The sequence below is a fragment of the Lolium rigidum genome, chromosome 6, assembly GCF_022539505.1.
Source record: "Lolium rigidum isolate FL_2022 chromosome 6, APGP_CSIRO_Lrig_0.1, whole genome shotgun sequence".
Classification (NCBI taxonomy): Eukaryota; Viridiplantae; Streptophyta; class Magnoliopsida; order Poales; family Poaceae; genus Lolium; species Lolium rigidum.
Window position 1 is genome coordinate 1,495,811 of NC_061513.1, and position 24,161 is coordinate 1,519,971.

The 24,161-nt window shown below is 46.2% G+C and overlaps 1 pseudogene; it reads left to right on the forward strand.

Moving 5' to 3' along the window:
* The first annotated feature begins 401 nt into the window (after positions 1-401).
* Positions 402-23,494, forward strand: LOC124668224 (annotated as a pseudogene).
* Positions 23,495-24,161: the final 667 nt, after the last annotated feature.

Here is a 24,161-nt window from a genome sequence, read left to right on the forward strand (position 1 = left end):
ATGAGGCTCAATAATACATCCAACATATTCCGCATATCTCTCTCCCTCTCTATCGTTCTATAATAAGTCTTGACGAGGACACTCAAAAGTCATGCAGGTACACTGTAGTGATACATCGATGCGTTATGACTTATGACAGTACGAAGAAGACCATTGATTTGTCAACAAAGCAAGATGGTCGTGCATGAATACTCCCTCTGATGGCGAAATGATTAAAGCAGGAGCTGGTGTATCTGGTTCCCACGAGCAAATTGACGGCGTAAACCAAACAGCCAACCTGAAGTGCGAACTAGCCTTGCTGAATCTTTTTGCGGCTTATGCACACCAATGATCTTGCTGAACCGTGAAGCTTTGCTGAACTCGGGAGCAGGACGAGCCAGCGATGGGGGCTGAGAGGTGCGTTCGCCACCATCACTGGTCCAACAGGAGGATGATTGTTGGAAGGTTAGCGGTGCTTGGATCTCTTCCACACGCCCTGTTCGTTCCTCTGAAATTTATGCCCACCAATGGCGAGGGCGCAGCTCGTCCGATCAAGCTCAACCTCGGCTTCTCCCCGCCCAAATCGGCGGCGCTTGTCTTCCTCTTCTTCATCCTGCTCGATGGGAGTGCCTTCTTGGTTGCTGTTAGAACTGGCCCAACACGCCGTGTACTTTCCGGCGTGAGCGACGACGAACGACGATCCGGCTAGACGCACGCACGAACAAACCACAAGCCGAGCTAAGCAACCAAGCTGGCTGCTTGATCGATCGTGGATATACAAACGTAGCTAGCTGAAACTAGATTGCTTTCCTAGTCTTAGTCAGTACGTACGTAAAACTTCTGACGATTTTTGTCTCGCCGGAACACACCAAAACAACACGATTTGGATTGCTAGAGGCCCGTGTCTAGCCTCTCGTAACACCTCTTTCTTTCTTTTCTCGGTACATATTACAGGGGGTTACAGGTGTATATGTAGTAGTCTTTGTGTAGCTAACCTAGTAGAATTAGGACTCCTAATCTTACACAAACCGGACAACACAAGACCTACTCGTATACACAGACGTATACCACTCGTATACGACAATGCGCACGATGCCGTATTGGCATCGACGTGCTTAATTCCAACAATCACCCCCCTAAGCACGATGTGCGCTTCACCTCGACCAGGGTCCCAAATACGCCACTTACTTTGCGTAGGTGTTACCCTCGGTATTGCTTTCACCGTTTCGGCCATCATTGTCGACATTGCTTTCGTCGTTCCTTGTATCTTCCATGTCACCGTCTTTACTTTCGCCGGCTTCTCCATGGCTTGTCGCTTACCATCCTTCGTCTCCTTGGTTCCTTCTATTCTCCTTTTGCTTACTACCTTGTCGAAGTATTTCTCGAAAGATATAGCAAAAGTAACTAGCTCGTATGATTCTGGCCGCTGCTTTTGGCCTAGGCACCTATATCCAGAGCCAGCCAAACTATGCTGATTAAGCTTCCTAGCTAGCTCTATGTAGCATAAAACTGGCTTGACTCCTTCTAGCGATGCACTAGTTCGACTTTCAGCTTCTGGATTGGTCTCTTCTGGTTCGTACGTTCCTGACCGGTGCTTTTGGTCTTCATCTCTTCTTGTTGCTGGGACACCACGCATGTCCCTTTGGCCTGCTGGCGACATAGGGAATCCAAGCAGCATTCCCTGCGTGCCTTCTCCTGGGCTCGTTTCTTGTGGCCCGTTTTCAAGAATATTATGCCCTCCTTCTGAACCTCCTGGTGGAGTCTCTCCAGCTTGCTCTTTGCTTTTTCCTGGCCACACAACACACGGGCTGGTTCGCCTCTTTGCAGGGCTACACAAGGCATCTCCAAGTGCACCCGATGCGACTTCTTCTGGCCCTTCTGGTCCAGCGCCGCCTCCAGACGTGGTGCCCGGAGAGCATACATCTTCTGGATCGTCTGGTTCTGCCGACGTCGCACTGTTGCGCGCTTGATTAATTCCAAGCGTAGCGCTGTCTTCTGGTTGTCTCGTACATGTACAACCTTCACTGATACTAGCAACAGCAAAGTTGAGTATCTCTTGGCATAACCGAGGCATATAACGTGCATGTTTCTTCGCAGCTGGATGCCTTGATTTTTCTTCCTTGACAAACTTAGATTTACGTCGGCACGGGGCACTCCGTGGCTTCCCGACTGAAAATCCATCGCATATTGGATCCACCCGATCCAAGTCCAGGTAGTAGAGTCTATTCTTCGACCTCTCCACCTTCATCATGAGCTGCCTTCGACGATCATATCCCCATAGATATTCATCCTCCATCACAATCTTGCATCCACGCTCCGCAAGCATACCAAGACTGATGATATTTCTCTTTAACTTGGGAATATAGTACACATTAGTGAGTACCTTAGGACCGCCATACTGCATCTCAAGCAGGACATTGCCTCGCCCTGCGATATCGACCGTTGACCCGTCACCGAATCGAACGGTGCCTCCCACCGAGAGATCTAATTCCGAGAATAGGGACTTGTCGCCGGTCATATGATTGCTCGCGCCCGTGTCGAGGCACCGCGACGTTGCCACCCGTCTTCGTCCCTCGCTTGTCATGAAGGTAAACCTTCTCTTCCACGAGCGTCACAATCTCCATAGCCGGCACCGGAGGAGCTAACTCCTCCTTATCCATCTCGCTTGCACTCCTCGAGCATCGACATCATCGGTCTATCATCTCCTTGCCGGGCCATGAAGGCCCTCTCCTTCGAGTGGTTCTCGGCAATCGATTTGAAGTGACCAAGCTTGCCGCATTTATGACACCTTACTTTCTTTATGTCAAACTTCCTTCGCGGTGGAGCTTCGTCATCTTCCTCCTCCTCGCTCGCCGATGTACTTTTTCGCCGGCGTTGCTTCTCCTTCCCGTTGCTCGCGGCTCGTGGACCCTCCTTGCTTTTCTTTCGAAAGAGTCATCCACCGTCGCTTCGTGAGCATCAAGTGCTCACTCGGTCCGGATCATCGAAGCTAAGCCGGATTCTCTCATCGTGGGCCTTGAATCTTCCAACGAGATCATCAACCGTCGGTGTATTCGGTGTCGATACACTCGTTCGATCGATGTAACAATCGCATATAGCGCGCCGGTGCGGCACGCAAGAACCTTCGACGTTCTTGACCTCATCCAATTTCTCGCCATAACCCCCGATTGCGTTGATGAGGGTGACGAAACGGGCGGCAAGCCGATCAACCGTCTCGCTTTCCTCCATCTTCGCATCTTCATAACTTTTCGTCAAAGTTTGAAGATGCGCTTCCCTCACGCGGGCATGACCTTGGTGTAAGGTCTTGATCGTCTCCCACGCATCCTTCGCCGACTTCTTTCCGACGAGGTGCTGCATCACGTCCTTCGGCACGACGGAATAGATCGCCGTTAGTGCTTTGCGATCCTTCGTGTACTTCGCCCCTCCCTTGACGTAGTCATCGCCGCTCGGATCGACGGCCTCCCGGATCTCCGCAGCCTTCCATAGCCACCTCCATGTTGAGGGCCCAAAGCCCGTAGTCCTTGCGATCGAGGCGCGGATACAAAGCCGGCCCCACCGTCTCCATCACCGGTGCCGATGTCTCGCCAACCTTGACCATCGCCATGACCTCCTTGTACTTTCAGCAGATCACGGACGATGAACTCGAGCTCTGATACCAATTGTTAGAACTGACCCAACACGCCGTGTACTTTCCGGCGTGAGCGACGACGAACGACGATCCGGCTAGACGCACGCACGAACAAACCACAAGCCGAGCTAAGCAACCAAGCTGGCTGCTTGATCGATCGTGGATATACAACGATAGCTAGCTGAAACTAGATTGCTTTCCTAGTCTTAGTCAGTACGTACGTAAAACTTCTGACGATTTTTGTCTCGCCGGAACACACCAAAACAACACGATTTGGATTGCTAGAGGCCCGTGTCGAGCCTCTCGTAACACCTCTTTCTTTCTTGGACTGTACTACCCGGCGGCGCCGCATAATTATTGATCTGTGCGGCGGCTGCTTACTGCCTGACTCCCTTGTCACGCTGGGCCCCATCAAGAGCGCATGCAGTAGCTGTCCTCTGGTCTGTTGGCGTAAGGTGAGCCCACGTAGGTACTGGCCCCGAGCAAAATGTGGTTCCTGATGCCCACCACAAAAGTCTCGTTTCTGCATGTAGTCCCAACCGTGATGGCCCATTAAATTGCCAAAAAAAGTCTATGCAGCATCATACTTTTCTGTAAAAAATTATTAGATGCTACATGTAAAGGCATATTATTAGATGCTACATGTAAATGTACAATACTTGATTTCACAATTTTTGGTAACATTCAGTGGACATCATTTCTTCATGTAGAAAAAGTTCACTTTCTGAATTGAGATGATTACCAGTTTTTAATAGCAGTAACCTGATTACTCTAGATTTTAGATTACTTGCTATTAATTATCATATTATAACCTACTAACTGCCAGGTTATTATAGCCATGACCAAGTTAATCCTTACAACAGCCAGGTTATTACTTAGCCATGACCAAGTTAACCCTTAACAGCTGCGAGTTTTTTTTAAGTGTTACTGCCAGATTATTACTTAGCCATGACTAAGTTAATCTTTAACAACTACCAGATTATTACTCAGCCATGATCAAGCTAACCCTTAACAACTGCCAATCTATACATGGACTCGTGGAGGTTATTTATCTTGCAAATAACCACCAGATTAGCACTTTCTAGTTATCAGGTTATCACTTCATAACTGCAAAATTAAACAAAGGAAAACTGCAGCTCCATGTTAGACTCCAGTCCACACCCGTAGCTCAAGACCACGAGGTTGAAGAGCTGTATCTCATCAAACAAGCAAATCAACTTGAGCAGGGTAAACTATTCTCAGTACTCCTACTAGAATTAGAAAAATCAGCAAATTGGGATGCAGAGATGGATAGAAAACTCGTGCAAATCGGCCGACCGGCCTCGTCGCGTACATGCCTCCATCGGCATGTCACCGGCAGCCTCCTTGCGTTTGACCGGACAGTCCTCCTCCTCGTGCTTGTCGCTGGCGGCCTCCTCGCGCACATGTCCCCATGCTCGGCGACGCATGGAGGCCTTCCCCAATCGACGCTCCGTGGCAGCAGCCTCCCCCGATTTGTGCTCTGCGGCGACCTTCTCGCCGCGCACGTGCTCGTCGTCGATGGCGTCCTCGTCCTTGGAGCGGGCGTCTCCTCACGCCCGTCGGCGACGCCCTGCCGCATCGATCTGTGCATCGCGCGGCGCACTTCGGCGGCAGCCTGGCGGAGCTCTCCTTGCGCCGCGCTGTGCTCGCCCGGAGAGACGCTGCTCTAGGGGCGTCCCTGCCTAGGGGCGGAAGCCTCCTCGCGGCGGCCTGCCGGAGCCCTCCGTGGGTCGCGCTGCGCTCGTCGATGGCGGCCTGCCGTTGGTCGTGCTGCACTCCTCCGCCGTGGCCTGTCGGAATCCTCCCTGCAGCGCGCCGTGGGCGTCGGGGACAGGCGCTGCTCTCCGTGTGTGACGAGAGAGAGAGAGATGAGTGGACAGCAGGAACTCTCGTGAGGGGATAAGAGGTTAGGGATAAGGAGAGGAGAGATGGCGTCCTCGTCCCGTGTCTCGTCCTGGCGCGTGACTTACGCCGTCCGCCCGATTCCCGGCGATCGCCGGAATTTCCCCTTCCTCGATGGAGTCCTTGTGGCTCACCATGCCCGGGCGCGCCTCCTCCTTCTCGATTCCAAGGAAATCATCGTCGATTCGAGGGCGCTCGGTGCGAATGAGATAATCCAGCTCGGCGGCGCGATCGCTTTTCCCCGGCATGATGCTCGTATCCCGTCCCGGCCGTTGCCGCCGGAGTCGCTCTTCGGCAGGGGAGATGCGGCTCCGCAGACGCTGGGATCGGATCCGACGCCTTTTCCAGCCTCTATTGAGGAGCTCATCATGCCGCGTCCCCGGGCTCTTCATCAACAGTTCGCGGTGGCGCAACCGTCGCGTCCAAGGGAGGACCACCTCATCGATCCAGGGCGGTGGAAGGATTGGCTCGTCCCGCGTTCGCCGGCGGCGGGAATTCTCGGTGGGCCGCCATGGTCACGGGAATCGAGAGATTGCCCGGTCGCCGGACTTGGGCCGTGGCCCAAAGCCCTCTCGGCCATGGCGACGCGTGATCCGAGCACGTGTCATGATCCTACGACCTCTCGTTTCTCGCAACAATGGTGGTCGCCGCCGGTAGGGACGAGTAACCCTACGCCTCTTATACCCATCCCCGCTGCCGCCGCCGGATCGGATCTCGACTCCCTCCTCGCTCATTTCTCGGTCAAAACCTAGGGTTCCTTCTTCCACCCCGTCCCCCACTACCGAATCCCTATCGTTGGTGGAGTGGGAAAGTTGCCGGCGATCCTCGGTCCTTTGCTCAAGTGGCGGCTTCTCCCCCGCGTGTCATGGGTGATGGCGGCGGCGGGCGTTTCGGCCCGGGCAGGGGAACCCGAAACCAGCCAGCAGCTCGTGGGCGCGGCCGGCATGTCTGGCAGAGGGAGGATATTCCTCAGACCTCCTCCAACAACACCAGGGGCTCCGGCTCGCTGCAATCTGATGACCGATGGGAGAGGGCAGCGAGGGCGTCGGAACAGCGCCGGCAGGAAACTATTTCCTCAGCCCCCTCTGGTAAGACCTTGATTGATCAAGGGCCTGGTCCCAATCGTCCCATGGTTGCCGCTGATCCCCCTCCCTGCCTCCACTGCAACATTTCTGGTCATTATACTGCTCGTTGCCCTACCATTCGTTGTGACCGGTGCAAAAAATTGGGCCATGTTGCTCAGATCTGTCAAACTATTCTACCCTGGGAGTGTGTTCCATCAATGTGTGGGTTCCAAGCTCATGGGCGTGGTTTCTTCTACATGCCGGACCATAGTTCTGCAAAGCAGAGCAAAGAGAGAGCTAGTAGTGTAGTGATTACTGTGTTGGAGGGGGATGTAACTCATAGAGAGCTTGAGAAAGAGTTCAATGTGGCTTTTGGTGATAGTTGGAGATGCACTGCAAGATCCCTGGGCCCTAACCGAGTACATTATGAGGTTCCCTACTCGTCGTGGAGGTTGAGCGTGCTCGTCTATTATGGGGCTAAGATGCATCTCAAGACTGTGGATGCGACCGTGAGGTTATCTACCCGGACAGCCTCAATTGGGGCAAAAGCTGTCCTACGTAAGGCCTGGGTCAAAGTGAGCAACATTCCCTTGATAAAAGATGTGATACCAATGTTTTCTATGCTGGTGGGTTGGTTGGTGTCTCTCCGGAGTTGGATCCTTCGACCACCGCACAAGCCCGAGTATGTCCGAGTTCTTATTGGCTGTCGTGATGTAGAGATGATCCCTGCTTCTGCGGAAGGTTGTCTTGGAGATAACTTCTATGACTTCTTCTATGAGATTGACAAAATTGTTGTGGGAGGCCCTCCTAAAACTCAACCTTCTGTGGCGGTGGGTGGCCATTCGGGAGCTCCTTCCCCTAAAAGAGCTAGATATGATCAAAATAGCAACCTCCATGAGGAAAGTTCTGAAGAACAAAACCTTGGCAGCCAGTCTGATACAGTTGGGCACACCAGGAAACATGATGATGTCGTGGTGCCTGATGTTAATACCGAGTCCGACTCACAGGAAGATGATGAGGCTGGTAGCTCTGAGTTGCTCATTGAGTCTATGACTAGAGAGCATGAGGCGAAGATGGCAGCTTCTCAAGTTTCCCCCCCGGCAGTTTCTCAGGCAATTACTTCGAATAAGTGGCTGTTTCCCTGTCCTATTCTCCAAGAAAACAAGACGCTGTCTCCTACGGAGGTTCCGCTGCAAAATCTGCTTCTTCCTTATGCTCAAAACCTGCCTGCTGGTTCCTGGCCTCCTCTGCCCACCATTACTGAGATGGCAGAAAATTCATCATCGTCACCTGCTGGTTCTCCGGCATACATTGTGCAGTCTCCGGACTCGGCATCTATGGAGGAGGATAAATCTGTACCTGAAGACACCAGGTGCAGCACCAGGCTTGCGGACAACGTCAACATGGACATTATGGGGAAAGTGTCCGAGGCTGCAAGAAAAAGGGATCTTGAAGGTATGTCGACTCACTCATCCCTGCCTGTCCAGAATTCCTTTGCTGTCCTCTCTAATGATGAGCTAGTGTTGCGTGCGCACAAATTGGGTGTTAATATTCCTGATAACAATTTTTCCTCGGTCGATATGCTTAGAGATTTGGAAAATGCTAGAAGTGACTTGGCTAATAAAAATGTTAATAAATCCTCACATGCTAATACCCTTTTCATTGAAGATAACACAGGCGAAAAAACTCCTTTATCTATGGACTGGGCAGATAATTCTGACAATGAAAACGCTTTTGTTATTGTTGAAAGTAGGAAAAAAAGATCTGCGAGGAAGAAATCTGTTGTAGTTTGCTCTAGGCCTAATACTCGAAGTAGATCCAATGTTGAGACTACCTCTGACAACAAATCTGCCCAGAATCCTGGCAGGGTTGTCAGAGCAAAAAACAAACCATCTCGTTTTAAATGAAAGGTGCCTTTTGGAATTGTAGAAGTGTGGGGAAAAAAGGTATTGTGGCCTGCATCAAAGATATGATGCATGATTATTCCCTTGATTTCATTGGTATCCAGGAAACCATGAAAAAAGAGTATAAGATGAGTTTCTTCCGTAAGCTGGACCCCAGCAATAACTATTTCTGGAAGTGGATCCCTTCTATGGGCAAATCAGGTGGTATCCTTTGTGGCGTTAAAATTGATTCCCTGGATGTGAGTGCGGTTAAGCTTGGTCGTTTCATGCTTCAATTTGTGCTTTGGGATAAAACGAAAAAATGTAATTGGGCCTTAATGGTGGTTTATGGTGCTCCACATGAGGAGGATAAACTTGATTTCCTTACTGAAATGTCCTCTTTTTGCCATGGTCTCCTTATGCCTTACATTGTAGGGGGTGACTTTAATATTTTAAGACATAGTGGAGAGAAGAACACTAATTTCGTAATCAACCACTCCTCAGATCTTTTCAACTCTGTTATCCATACCCTTGGTTTGCGTGAAATTTACATGCATGGAGGGAAGTTTACATGGTCTAACAAACAAGCGTCGCCTACCTTGGAGAAGCTCGATAGAGTTCTCATGTCCCCTGATTGGGAGGACCTTTTCCCTTTGGTTTCGGTTAGGAAGCTGGTTAGAGAGCTCTCTGATCATAATGCTCTCTTGCTTGACTCGGGCTCTATCCCAATTGGCGGTGTTAAGAGTAGGGAATTTCGTTTTGATACGACTTGGTTCAAAAAGGATGATTTCCTTCCTTTAGTAACTGAGATTTGGAGGAAAAAGGTGTACAGCAGTGATCCTATCGACGTCATCAATATAAAACTGAAGCGTTTTAAAAAATTCTTCAAAGGCTGGGGCTCAAATATTTATGGCCATGCCAAGAAAAGAAAATTGGAACTTAAAGAGGAATTAGCAACTCTTGAGGCTCTTGAGGAAAACTCTGATTTACCTCCTTCTCTTTGTATTCGGAAAACCATTATTTCTGTTGAACTCATGGAGTTATATGCTAATGAAGAGCTCTTGTGGTACCAAAAATCTCATGAAAAGTGGCTCCTTGAGGGAGACTCGAATACAAGTTATTTCCATCGTGTGGCTAATGGCCGCAAGAGAAAAAATACCATGCTCTCTCTAAAAGATAATGACCTTGTGATTGAGGGGACAGATAATTTGTTAGAGCATGCTACAACTTATTATAAAAGCTTATTTGGTCCGGCACCTGGCAACATCTTCAAGTTTAATCATGATATGTGGGAATCACATGAGAAAATTAATGATGTGGACAATGAAATCCTTAGCAAACCTTTTACTATGGAAGAGGTTAAGGATGCTCTTTTCTCTATGAAAAAGAATAAAGCCCCGGGTCCCGATAATATTCCTATTGAATTTTACCAACATTGTTGGGACATTGTTAAAGGTGACATCATGAATTTATTGTATGCCTTCCATGAGGGTTCCTTGGATGTTCAAAGGCTTAACTATGGTATCATTACCCTCCTTCCTAAAATCTCGGATGCCGAGAAGATAACTCAATATAGACCTATCTGTCTTCTCAGATGCATTTACAAGTTGCTTACCAAAGTTCTTACTATCAGGGTGGAGCCTTTTTTGCAAAAAATCATTAGTACCCATCAAAATGCTTTCATAAAAAACCGTAATATTGTTGACGGTATTATGTCCCTTCATGAATTGATGCACCATACACACATTAAGAAACATGTGGGGATCATCCTCAAACTTGATTTCGAGAAAGCTTTCGATAAAGTGAATTGGGAGTTTCTCCTTGATTGTCAAAAGGCCATGGGCTTTGGTGATTTCTGGTGCAATAGGGTCAAGCAAATCCTCCATAATGGTACTATCTCGGTGAAGATCAATAATGTGATGGGTCCCTATTTTCAAAGTGCAAAAGGGGTCCGGCAAGGCGATCCTCTCTCCCCCTTCCTTTTTAATTCTGCGGTTCAATGCTTAACAAAAATGGTTTTGGAGGCCCAAGCTAATGGCTTGTTGACCGGTCCGGCTCCGACCCGATTGATAAAGGGGTGGCGATAATGCAATACGCTGATGATACTGTCATTTGTATTTCCCATGATCTGGAGAAAGCTTTAAATCTCAAACTCCTCCTTTACATTTTTGAGCTAATGTCGGGCCTGAAAATAAACTTCCAAAAAAGCGAGTTGTTCCTTATTGGAGGTGATAATACCATTGCTGATCATTACTCGTCTATGTTTGGTTGTCAAATTGGTACTTTGCCTATGAAATATTTAGGGGTTCCTGTTTCTTTCCGCAATCTTAAAAATTCTGATCTCGTTTTTATCGATGAAAAATTTGTCAAGAAGCTGGATGCTTGGAAAAGCGCTTCCTCATCTGGGGGCAGATTGGTGCTGGTGAATGCTTGCCTCTCAAGTCTCCCTTCTTATATCATGTCACTCTTCCTTTTGAACAAAACGTTCATTGAAAAGCTTGATAAACATAGAAGACGCTTCCTATGGCATGGTAAAAAAGAAAAAAAGGGTTACTATATGGTAAAGTGGTCTAGAGTGTGCCGCTCTAAAAACAAAGGTGGCCTTGGGGTCAAAGACCTCCGTAAGCAAAACATTAGCCTTCTTTGCAAGTGGTGGTGGAAACTTGAAACGCAAGATGGCTTGTGGCAAACCATTGTTAAAGCAAAATATTTGAGAAGGAAAACGATAACGAATGTAACACCTAAATTTAACGACTCTCCATGTTGGAAGGCGTTAATAAAAGTAAAAGATACCTATCTGGCGGGAAGGAAAATTTCCTTAGGTCAAGGCAACATTTGTAGGCTTTGGAAAGATACCTACATGGATGATGTTCCTCTTTGTGACCTTTACCCTGTTCTTTTTGACCTTTGTCAAATGCAAGACTGCACTGTCCAACAGTGTGTTGACAGTAATTATGTCATCCCTTTTCGGCGAAGGCTTCATGGAAGCTTGCTTGAAACCTGGAATCGCATTACCTCCAAGCTCGGGAATCTTCCCTTGTCTAGCATCTCTAATAGAATCTCATGGAAACTAAATAGAAATGGCATCTTCTCGACTAAATCAGTCTACAAGTTTTTGGAGTTACCTCTTGCCGGTTCTCATAACAAATGGATTTGGAGAACAAAAATACCTTTGAAAATAAAGATTTTCATGTGGCAACTTTGTAGAAACGCCTTGCCTACCAGAGAAAATTTGAGGAAAAGGAATTGGATGGGTTCCCCTTTATGTTCTTTTTGCAATCAGGTTGAGACTAGTGATCATCTGTTTTTTGCTTGCAACACTTCCAAAGTGGTCTGGGGGGTCTTGGGATCGACAATGGGGGCTAGTTGTGCTCCAACTAATTTTTGGCAAGCGATGGCTTGGTTCCATAGATTCAATCCTGGTTTTGAGAGATTTTTTATGATTCTGATTGCGGCTACTTGTCGGGCCATTTGGACGAGTAAGGAATAAAGTAACCTTTGATGATCATGTGTTGAGGTCTCCCAAGTAAATCACTTTCTCTTCTATTGCTTTGTTGATATATTGGGCAGGGTTACTGAAGGCCGAGGACAAAAGCCGTCTGACGATGGGCGCCCAGAAGATGATGACAGCAGCCTCGTCCATCTATGCTTCGCGCCCTAGCTCCGCCGCTCCAGGACAACTGCTGATGATTACTGAAGCCTGATCTTGCGCTTGATGGAGTAGCGACCTGCTTTTGGCTGTTGGTTTAGACTTGTTCCTGAGTTGTAGTGGTCGTTTCTGTTATCCCTAGTATCTGTAGTTTTTGGATCTTGTCCTTCCATGTGGAGGCTTATGTGTTGTTACCTGGAAAACTTCTAGTTTGTTGTCTGTGGTATCAGGTTTTTGTCCCATGGCAGGTATTCGATGTCGAATGCTTGCAGTGGGTTTCCTGATACTGCACCAACTCGCTTCCCGTTTCATCCTACTCCCCTTTCTTTATTGTAAAAAAGTGACTTTGTAAGACCTGTTATTTCCGTTATTGCAATGGAAAGGGGTGGAAGCCCGGTTGGAAAAAAAAAGGTTAGGGATAAGGATGAGTGTGCGAATTGAACGATGCCCTTTTGTGAATCGTGACCACATGTGAGGCCCACCTACCGACAGGAACTCCAAGCATGAGCGACATGCGGGACCGGACACGCGCTCTCCCCTATAGGATTTTGCACACGAATCACAACGTAGCCGCCGCACAAGTCACGCGATCGTGCGGCGCTTCCGGTTAGAATTTCCCTTCTTTCTTTTCTCGGTACATATTACAGGGGGTTACAGGTGTATATGTAGTAGTCTTTGTGTAGCTAACCTAGTAGAATTAGGACTCCTAATCTTACACAAACCGGACAACACAAGACCTACTCGTATACACAGACGTATACCACTTGTATACGACAATGCGCACGATGCCGTATTGGCATCGACGTGCTTAATTCCAACAGTTGCGTCTGCCTCCACGGACACCATCCTCGCCGGCGAGAGCATCTCCGGGAACCAGACCCTCGTCTCCAAGAGCGGCGCGTTCGAGCTGGGCTTCTTCTCCCCGGGCCCCGGCATCCACTACTACCTGGGCGTCCGAATGAGGAACATGGTAGAGAACAGCCCCATCTTCTGGCTCGGTGACAGGGTTGTCGTCACCGACCTGCTGACCGCGTCGCTCGAGATGTTCGGCGGCAGCCTGTACATCAAGCAGAGCGGGGCCAGCCTCTGGTGGTCACCGGCTGGCAATAGGTCTTCCGCCGCTGTCGCGGTCCTCCTCGACAACGGCGATCTGGTGGTCAGGGACCAGGGGAACTCCTCCCTGGTACTGTGGAAGAGCTTCGACTATCCCGGCGACGCGCTGCTCCCCGGCGCGAGGCTCGGGCTCGACAGGGACACCGGGAAGAACATCTCACTGATATTCAAGGATTTCTCACACAACGGCAGCCTCAGCGTGGATGCGAGCCGGGGGAACGTGTTCGTGCTCACCACTGACGGGCACGATAACCGTGGCACCATCCCGGACTGGATGATGTCCTCTCAGGACAATGGTAGCTCGCTGCTGCTGAACCACCCGGAGAGCCCGAACCGTCCCGAGTTCTTGGAGTTCCGTCTGGGGCAGGTTAGCCTGATGTGGTGGTCTGAATCGGATCACGCCGCGAAGAACAGCACTACCGCCGGCGCCGGCTGGGTTGCTCGCTGGATCTTCCCCTCCGATTGCAAATCTAGCGGGTTCTTCTGCGGCGATTTCGGCGTCTGCTCTAGCGGCGGGAAGTGCGCTTGCGTCGACGGATACGCGCCGTCGTACCCGATCGAATGGGGACTCGGGTACTTCGTCACCGGCTGCTCGAGGTCTCTGCCGCTGAGCTGCGAGTCCGACGGCCAGACGGAGCACGACGACTCCTTCGCCCCGCTGGACAAGCTGCAAGGGCTTCCTTACAACGCCCGCGACGATGTGGCCGGAAACGACCAAGAATGCAGAGCGGCTTGCCGGAGCAAATGCTATTGTGTCGCCTACTCCTACGGCCATGGGTGCAAGCTCTGGTACCACAACCTGTACAATCTAAGCTCGGCTGCTAGGCCTCCGTACACCAAGATCTACCTCCGTTTGGGCTCCAAACTCAGCAAGAATAAAGGCTTACAAACAAAAGGAATCGTGTTGTTGGTCACTGGGTCCATAGCCATTTCTTCTTTGGTAGTGGTACTGTGGCTGCTATGGAGATTCAGGAGGGTTTGGTTTGCGTTCACTGAGTTTGAGGCAGAAGGCCCTCTTCTAGTCTATTCTTACCCACAGATCAAGAAAGCCACACGGAATTTCTCCGATAAAATCGGCGAGGGAGGATTCGGAAGTATCTTCAGGGGAATAATGCCAGGATCAGCTGTCATCGCTGTGAAGAATCTCAAAGTCCTCGGGCAAGCGAGAGAAGCAATTCCGAGCGAAGTACAGACTCTTGGGATGATTCAACACAGCAATCTTGTGCGCCTCTTAGGATTCTGCACCCAAGGGACCAGAAGGCTGCTGGTCTACGAGTATATGCCAAACGGTTCGTTAGCTTCTCATCTCTTTTCGAAAGAGACCAGTGTATTGAGTTGGTGTATTCGCCATCGCATTGCCATCGGTTCACATTGCCATCGGTATCGCTAAAGGTTTGGCCTACCTGCATGAGGAATGCAGGGACTGCATCATACACTGTGACATCAAGCCCGAGAACATACTACTGGATGCTGAATTCTCCCCCAAAATTGCCGACTTCGGCATGGCGAAGCTTCTCGAGCGTGACATCAAAGCGGCGCTAACCACTTTTCGTGGAACCATTGGCTACCTCGCACCGGAGTGGGTGTATGGTCATTGATGGCGTGTATTTCACACGTTCGTTGGGCAACCCCAAGAGGAAGGTATGATGCGCACAGCAGCAAGTTTTCCCTCAGAAAGAAACCAAGGTTTATCGAACCAGGAGGAGCCAAGAAGCACGTTGAAGGTTGATGGCGGCGGGATATAGTGCGGCGCAACACCGGAGATTCCGGCGCCAACGTGGAACCTGCACAACACAACCAAGCTACTTTGCCCCAACGAAACGAGTGAGGTTGTCAATCTCACCGGCTTGCTGTAACAAAGGATTAACCGTATTGTGTGGAAGATGATTGTTTGCAGAGAAAACAGTAAAAACAAGTATTGCAGTAGATTGTATTTCAAGTAAAGAGAATTGGACCGGGGTCCACAGTTCACTAGAGGTGTCTCTCCCATAAGACGAACAGCATGTTGGGTGAACAAATTACAGCTTGGGCAATTGACAAATAAAGAGAGCATGACAATGCACATACATATCATGATGAGTATAGTGAGATTTAATTGGGCATTACGACAAAGTACATAGACCGCCATCCAACTGCATCTATGCCTAAAAAGTCCACCTTCGAGTTATCATCCGAACCCCTCCAAGTATTAAGTTGCAAAACAACGAGACAATTGCATTAAGTATGGTGCGTAATGTAATCAACAACTACATCCTTAGACATAGCATCAATGTTTTATCCCTAGTGGCAACAAGCACAACACAACCTTAGAACTTTCGTCATCTGTCCCGGTGTCAATGCGGGCATGAACCCACTATCGAGCATAAGTACTCCCTCTTGGAGTTAAAAGCATCTACTTGGCCGGAGCATCTACTAATAACGGAGAGCATGCAAGATCATAAACAACACATAAGCATAACTTTGATAATCAACATAACAAGTATTCTCTATTCATCGGATCCCAACAAACGCAACATATAGAATTACATATAGATGATCTTGATCATGATAGGCAGCTCACAAGATCCGACAATGATAGCACAATGGGGAGAAGACAACCATCTAGCTACTGCTATGGACCCATAGTCCAGGGGTAGACTACTCACTCATCACTCCGGAGGCGACCATGGCGGTGTAGAGTCCTCCGGGAGATGAATCCCTCTCCGGCAGGGTGCCGGAGGCGATCTCCAGGATCCCCGAGATGGGATCGGCGGCGACGGCGTCTCGATATGTTTTCCGTATCGTGGCTCTCGGTACCGGGGGTTTCGTCACGGAGGCTATTTGTAGGCGGAAGGGCAGGTCAAGAGGCGGCACGAGGGGCCCAAACCACGGGGCCGCGCGGCCAAGGGGGCCGCGCCGCCCTAGGGTTTGGCCACCCCGTGGCCCCTCTTCGTCTCTCCTTCGGACTTCCGGAAGCTTCGTGAGAAAATAGGCCTCCGGGCTTTTATTTCGTCCAATTCCGAGAATATTTCTTTACTAGGATTTCTGAAACCAAAAACAGCGAGAAAACAGCAAGCGGCACTTCGGCATCTTGTTAATAGGTTAGTTCCGGAAAATGCACGAATATGACATAAAGTGTGCATAAAACATGTAGATAACATCAATAATGTGGCATGGAACACAAGAAATTATCGATACGTTGGAGACGTATCAGCATCCCCAAGCTTAGTTCTCGCTCGTCCCGAGCGGTAAAACGATAACAAAGATAATTTACGGAGTGACATGCCATCATAAACTTGATCATACTATTTGTAAAGCATATGTAGAGAATGCAGCGATCAAAACAATGTGTATGACATGAGTAAACAAGTGAATCATAAAGCAAAGACTTTTCATGAATAGCATTTCAAGACAAGCATCAATAAGTCTTGCATAAGAGTTAACTCATAAAGCAATAATTCAAAGTAAAGGTATTGAAGCAACACAAAAGAAGATTAAGTTTCAGCGGTTGCTTTCAACTTGTAACATGTATATCTCATGGATATTGTCAACATAGAGTAATATAATAAGTGCAATAAGCAAGTATGTAAGAATCAATGCACGGTTCACACAAGTGTTTGCTTCTTGAGGTGGAGAGAAATAGGCGAACTGACTCAACATTGAAAGTAAAGAGAATGGTCCTCATAGAGGAAAAGCATCGATTGCTATATTTGTGCTAGAGCTTTGATTTTGAAAACATGAAACAATTTTGTCAACGGTAGTAATAAAGCATATGCATCATGTAAATTATATCTTATAAGTTGCAAGCCTCATGCATAGTGTACTAATAGTGCTCGCACCTTGTCCTAATTAGCTTGGACTACCCGGATTATCACCGCAATACATATGCTTTAACCAAGTATCACAAAGGGGTACCTCTATGCCGCCTTGTACAAAGGTCTAAGGAGAAAGCTCGCATTTGGATTTCTCGCTTTTGATTATTCTCAACTTAGACATCCATACCGGGACAACATAGACAACAGATAATGGACTCCTCTTTTAATGCTTTAAGCATTCAACAACAATTAATTCTTTTCTCATTAGAGATTTGAGGATGTTTGTCCAAAACTGAAACTTCCACCATGGAACATGGCTTTAGTTAGCGGCCCAATGTTCTTCTCTCACAATATGCATGCTCAAACCATTCAACTCAGTGTAGATCGCCCTTACTTCCGACAAGACGAACATGCATAGCAACTCACATGAAATTCAACAATGAGTTGATGGCGTTCCCCGATAAACATGGTTATCGCACAACAAGCAACTTAATAAGAGATAAAGTGCATAATTACATATTCAATACCACAATAGTTTTTAAGCTATTTGTCCCATGAGCTATATATTGCAAAGGTGAATGATGGAATTTTAAAGGTAGCACTCAAGCAATTTACTTTGGAATGGCGGGAAAATACCATGTAGTAGGTAGGTATGGTGGACACAAATGGCATAGTGGTTGGCTCAAGTATTTTGGATGCATGAGAAGTATTCCCTCTCGATACAAGGTTTAGGCTAGCAAGGTTGTTTGAGGCAAACACAAGGATGAACTAGTACAGCAAAACTCACATAAAAGACATATTGAAAGCATTATAATACTCTATACCGTCTTCCTTGTTGTTCAAACTCAAAACTAGAAATTATCTAGACCTTAGAGAAACCAAATATGCAAACCAAATTTTAGCATGCTCTATGTATTTCTTCATTAATGGGTGCAAAGCATATGATGCAAGAGCTTAAACATGAGCACAACAATTGCCAAGTATCACATTACCCAAAACATTTATAGCAATTACTACATGTATCATTTTCCAATTCCAACCATATAACAATTTAACGAAGGAGAAACTTCGCCATGAATACTATGAGTAGAAACCAAGGACATATTTGTCCATAAGCTACAGCGGAGTGTGTATCTCTCCCATGAAGTGAATGCTAGGATCCATTTTATTCAAACAAAACAAAAACAAAAACAAAACGACGCTCCAAGAAAAAGCACATAAGATGTGGCCGAATAAAAATGTAGTTTCGGGGAGGAACCTGATAATTTGTTGATGAAGAAGGGGATGCCTTGGGCATCCCCAAGCTTAGACGCTTGAGTCTTCTTGATATATGCAGGGGTGAACCACCGGGTGCATCCCCAAGCTTAGAGCTTTCACTCTCCTTGATCATGTTGCATCATACTCCTCTCTTGATCCTTGAAAACTTCCTCCACACCAAACTCGAAACAACTCATTAGAGGGTTAGTGCACAATATAAATTGACATATTCAGAGGTGACACACTCATTCTTAACACTTCTGGACATTGCATAATGCTACTGGACATTAGTGGATCAAAGAAATTCATCCAACATAGCGAAAGAGGCAATGCGAAATAAAAGGCAGAATCTGTCAAAACAGAACAGTTCGTATTGACGAATTTTAAAATGGCACCAGACTTGCTCAAATGAAAATGCTCAAATTGAATGAAAGTTGCGTACATATCTGAGGATCATGCACGTAAATTGGCATAATTTTCTGAGCTTCCTGCAGGGCAGTGGGCTCAGATTCGTGATAGCAAAGAAATCTGGAACTGCGCAGTAATCCAAATCTAGTACTTACTTTTCTATCAACGGCTTAACTTGGCACAACAAAACTCAAAACTAAGATAAGGAGAGGTTGCTACAGTAGTAAACAACTTCCAAGACACAAAATAAAAACAAAGTACTGTAGGTAAAAACATGGGTTGTCTCCCATAAGCGCTTTTCTTTAACGCCTTTCAGCTAGGCGCAGAAAGTGTGTATCAAGTAACATCGAGAGATGAAGCATCAACATCATAATTTGTTCTAATGATAGAATCATAAGGTACCTTCATTCTCTTTCTAGGGAAGTGTTCCATACCTTTCTTGAGAGGAAATTGATATTTTATATTTCCTTCCCTCATATCAATAATAGCACCAACAGTTCGAAGAAAAGGTCTTCCCAATATAATTGGACAAGATGCATTGCATTCAATATCCAAGACAACAAAATCAACGGGAACAAGATTATTGTTAACGGTAATGCGAACATTATCAACTTTACCCAAAGGTTTCTTTGTAGAATGATCAGCAAGATTAACATCCAAATAACAATTTTTCAGCGGTGGCAAGTCAAGCATATTATAAATTTTCTTCGGCATAACAGAAATACTTGCACCAAGATCACATAAAGCATTACAATCAAAATCTTTAACCTTCATCTTAATGATGGGCTCCCAACCATCTTCTAGCTTTTTAGGAATAGAGGCTTCGCGCTCTAGTTTCTCTTCTCTAGCTTTTATGAGAGCATTTGTAATATGATGCGTGAAAGCCAAATTTATAGCACTAGCATTAGGACTTTTAGCAAGTTTTTGCAAGAACTTTATAACTTCAGAGATGTGGCAATCATCAAAATTCAAACCATTATAATCTAAAGCAATGGGATCATCATCCCCAATGTTGGAAAAATTTCAGCGAGCTTTATCGCAAGCGGTTTCAGCAGTTTTAGCAGTTTCAGGCAGTTTTTCGCGCTTTGCATTAGAAGTGGAAACATTGCTAACACCAATTCTTTTATTAGTATGAGTAGGAGGTGCAGCAACATGTGTAGCATTATCATTACTAGTGGTGGTAATAGTCCAAACTTTAACTACATTTTTCTCTTTAGCTAGTTTTTCATTTTCTTCTCTATCCCACCTAGCACGCAGTTCAGCCATTAATCTTATATTCTCATTAATTCTAACTTGGATGGCATTTGCTGTAGTAACAATTTTATTTTCAATGTCCCTATTGGGCATAACCTTCGATTTCAAAAGATCAACATCTGAGGCAAGACTATCAACTCTAGAAACAAGAATATCAATTTTATTGAGCTTTTCCTCAACAGATTTGTTAAAGGCAGTTTGTGTACTAATAAATTCTTTAAGCATGGCTTCAAGTCCAGGGGGTGAATTCCTATTATTGTTGTAAGAATTCCCATAAGAATTAGCATAACCGTTACCATTATTATAAGGATATGGCCTATAGTTATTACTAGAATTGTTCCGATAAGCATTGTTGTTGAAATTATTATTTTTAATGAAGTTTACATCAACATGTTCTTCTTGTGCAACCAATGAAGCTAACGGAACATTATTAGGATCAACATTAGATCTACCATTCACAAGCATAGACATAATAGCATCAACCTTATCATTCAAGGAAGAGGATTCTTCAACGGAATTTACCTTCTTACCTTGTGGGGCTCTTTCCGTGTGCCATTCAGAGTAATTTATCATCATATCATCAAGAAGTTTTGTAGCCGCCCCCAATGTGATGGACATAAAGGTACCTCCAGCAGCTGAATCCAATAAATTCCGCGAAGAAAACTTTAGTCCTGCATAGAAGGTTTGGATGATCATCCAAGTAGTCAGTCCATGGGTTGGGCAATTTTTAACCAGAGATTTCATTCTTTCCCAAGCTTGAGCAACATGTTCAGTATCTAATTGTTTAAAATTCATTATGCTACTCCTCAAAGATATAATTTTAGCAGGGGATAATATCTACCAATAAAAGCATCCTTGCATTTAGTCCATGAATCAATACTATTCTTAGGCGAGAGATAGCAACCAATCTTTAGCTCTTCCTCTTAATGAGAAAGGGAACAATTTTAGTTTAATAATATCACCATCTACATCTTTATATTTTTGCATTTCACATAGTTCAACAAAATTATTGAGATGGGCAGCGAGCATCATCGAACTAACACCGAGAAAATTGATGGTTCATGACAAGATTCGATAAAGCAGGTTTAATTTCAAAGAATTCTGCTGTAGTAGCAGGTGGAGCAATAGGTGTGCATAAGAAATCATTATTATTTGTGGTTGTGAAGTCACACAACTTAGTATTTTCAGCGTTGGCCATTTTAGCAATAGTAAATAAAGCAAACTAGATAAAGTAAATGCAAGTGAACTAATTTTTTTGTGTTTTCAATATAGCAAACAAGATAGCAAATAAAGTAAAACTAGCAACTAATTTTTTTTGTATTTTGATTTAGTGCAGCAAACAAAGTAGTAAATAAAATAAAGCAAGACAAAAACAAAGTAAAGAGATTGAGAAGTGGAGACTCCCCTTGCAGCGTGTCTTGATCTCCCCGGCAACGGCGCCGGAAAAAGAGCTTGATGGCGTGTATTTCACACGTTCGTTGGGCAACCCCAAGAGGAAGGTATGATGCGCACAGCAGCAAGTTTTCCCTCGGAAAGAAACCAAGGTTTATCGAACCAGGAGGAGCCAAGAAGCACGTTGAAGGTTGATGGCGGCGGGATGTAGTGCGGCGCAACACCGGAGATTCCGGCGCCAACGTGGAACCCGCACAACACAACCAAGCTACTTTGCCCCAACGAAACGAGTGAGGTTGTCAATCTCACCGGCTTGCTGTAACAAAGGATTAACCGTATTGTGTGGAAGATGATTGTTTGCAGAGAAAACAGTAAAAACAAGTATTGCGAGTAGATTGTATTTCGAGTAAAGAGAATTGGACCGGGGTCCACAGTTCACTAGAGGTGTCTCTCCCATAAGACGAACAGCATGTTGGGTGAACAAATTACGGTTGGGCAATTGACAAATAAAGAGAGCATGACAATGCACATACATATCATGATGAGTATAGTGAGATTTAATTGGGCATTACGACAAAGTACATAGACCGCCATCCAACTGCATCTATGCCTAAAAAGTCCACCTTCGAGGTTATCATCCGAACCCCTCCGGTATTAAGTTGCAAAACAACGGACAATTGCATTAAGTATGGTGCGTAATGTAATCAACAACTACATCCTTAGACATAGCATCAATGTTTTATCCCTAGTGGCAACAAGCACAACACAACCTTAGAACTTTACATCCACTGTCCCGGTGTCAATGCGGGCATGAACCCACTATCGAGCATAAGTACTCCCTCTTGGAGTTAAAAGCATCTACTTGGCCAGAGCATCTACTAATAACGGAGAGCATGCAAGATCATAAACAACACATAAGCATAACTTTGATAATCAACATAACAAGTATTCTCTATTCATCGGATCCCAACAAACGCAACATATAGAATTACATATAGATGATCTTGATCATGATAGGCAGCTCACAAGATCCGACAATGATAGCACAATGGGGAGAAGACAACCATCTAGCTACTGCTATGGACCCATAGTCCAGGGGTAGACTACTCACTCATCACTCCGGAGGCGACCATGGCGGTGTAGAGTCCTCCGGGAGATGAATCCCCTCTCCGGCAGGGTGCCGGAGGCGATCTCCGGGATCCCCCGAGATGGGATCGGCGGCGACGGCGTCTCAGTAATGTTTTCCGTATCGTGGCTCTCGGTACTGGGGGTTTCGTCACGGAGGCTATTTGTAGGCGGAAGGGCAGGTCAAGAGGCGGCACAGGGGGCCCAAACCACAGGGCCGCGCGGCCAAGGGGGGGGCCGCGCCGCCCTAGGGTTTGGCCACCCTGTGGCCCCTCTTCGTCTCTCCTTCGGACTTCTGGAAGCTTCGTGAGAAAATAGGCCTCTGGGCTTTTATTTCGTCCAATTCCGAGAATATTTCTTTACTAGGATTTCTGAAACCAAAAACAGCAGAAAACAGCAACTGGCACTTCGGCATCTTGTTAATAGGTTAGTTCCAGAAAATGCACGAATATGACATAAAGTGTGCATAAAACATGTAGATAACATCAATAATGTGGCATGGAACACAAGAAATTATCGATACGTTGGAGACGTATCAGTCATGCTATTACTCACAAGGCAGATGTCTACAGCTTTGGTGTTGTGCTCTTCGAATTGATCTCTGGGAGGAGGACTACTGGGAACACGAGATTTGGAAATCATCGGTACTTCCCCCTTTATGCTGCATATAAAGTGAATGAAGGAGATGTCTTGTGCTTGCTCGATGGTCGGCTTGGAGGAGATGGCAATTTAAAGGAGTTGGATGCTACCTGTAGAGTGGCTTGTTGGTGCATGCAGGATGACGAGGTCCACAGGCCGTCAATGGGGCAAGTCGTTCGCATGCTGGAAGGTGTTGTCGACATTGATTTGCCTCCGATTCCAACTTCACTTCAGAATATTATGGGTGTTGATGATAGTGGCATATATTCTGAATAAGCCTGATATGCACTCTTTTTTTGCACGTCTAGATGTCGCATTATGTAGGACACTAGGCTAGAATTAAAGTTGTATTTGTCTAGCTCTAATGTTTATGATGGGAAGCAAAGTTGTATTGTTATACAGTCGAGATTTTGTTGTATAGATTTATAGTATATCCAGTTTACCATCTAGTTATGATAGAAGTGTTGCATGACTTTTTAAATTGTACTGTCACCGATCAAAGCTTGAGCAATCCCGAGTTCATCTTTCAGCTTGCTTCCAAGCTCAAACTCCACTTGAACAGATTTGAGACGGGAGCTTGGCCCGATTGGGTTCGAGCTTGTCTTGTGGAAGTGGTCAATATTCAAAAGAATGTTTAATCGCATGAAACATATTTTAATCTTATTAACCTGACGTAGTAAAGTTCTAAAAGTTACAGAAATATGCTTCGAAGCTGACCATTGTTTGAGGAACCATGGGCTATCTCCTAACCAGAGGATATTTGCATTACCAGAGTATAAGCATCCAATCTTCAGACACTCAACTCGTCGAAGCTAAGCATGCCGTCCCCAGCCAAATTATACCGGCAGATCATGGCGCGGCACTCACCAATGCCCCGCTCATTCCCGAGGCTGCTGAGCATTCCGTCCCCGTCCAAATCATGAGGCTGCTGAGAAATATATGAACATTTATTTTTCATGCCATGAACAGATTTGGAATACATGAATTTTCCTATCATATATAAGATCACATGTTTGATAACACATGAAAATATTTTTAAGGTACACATATATT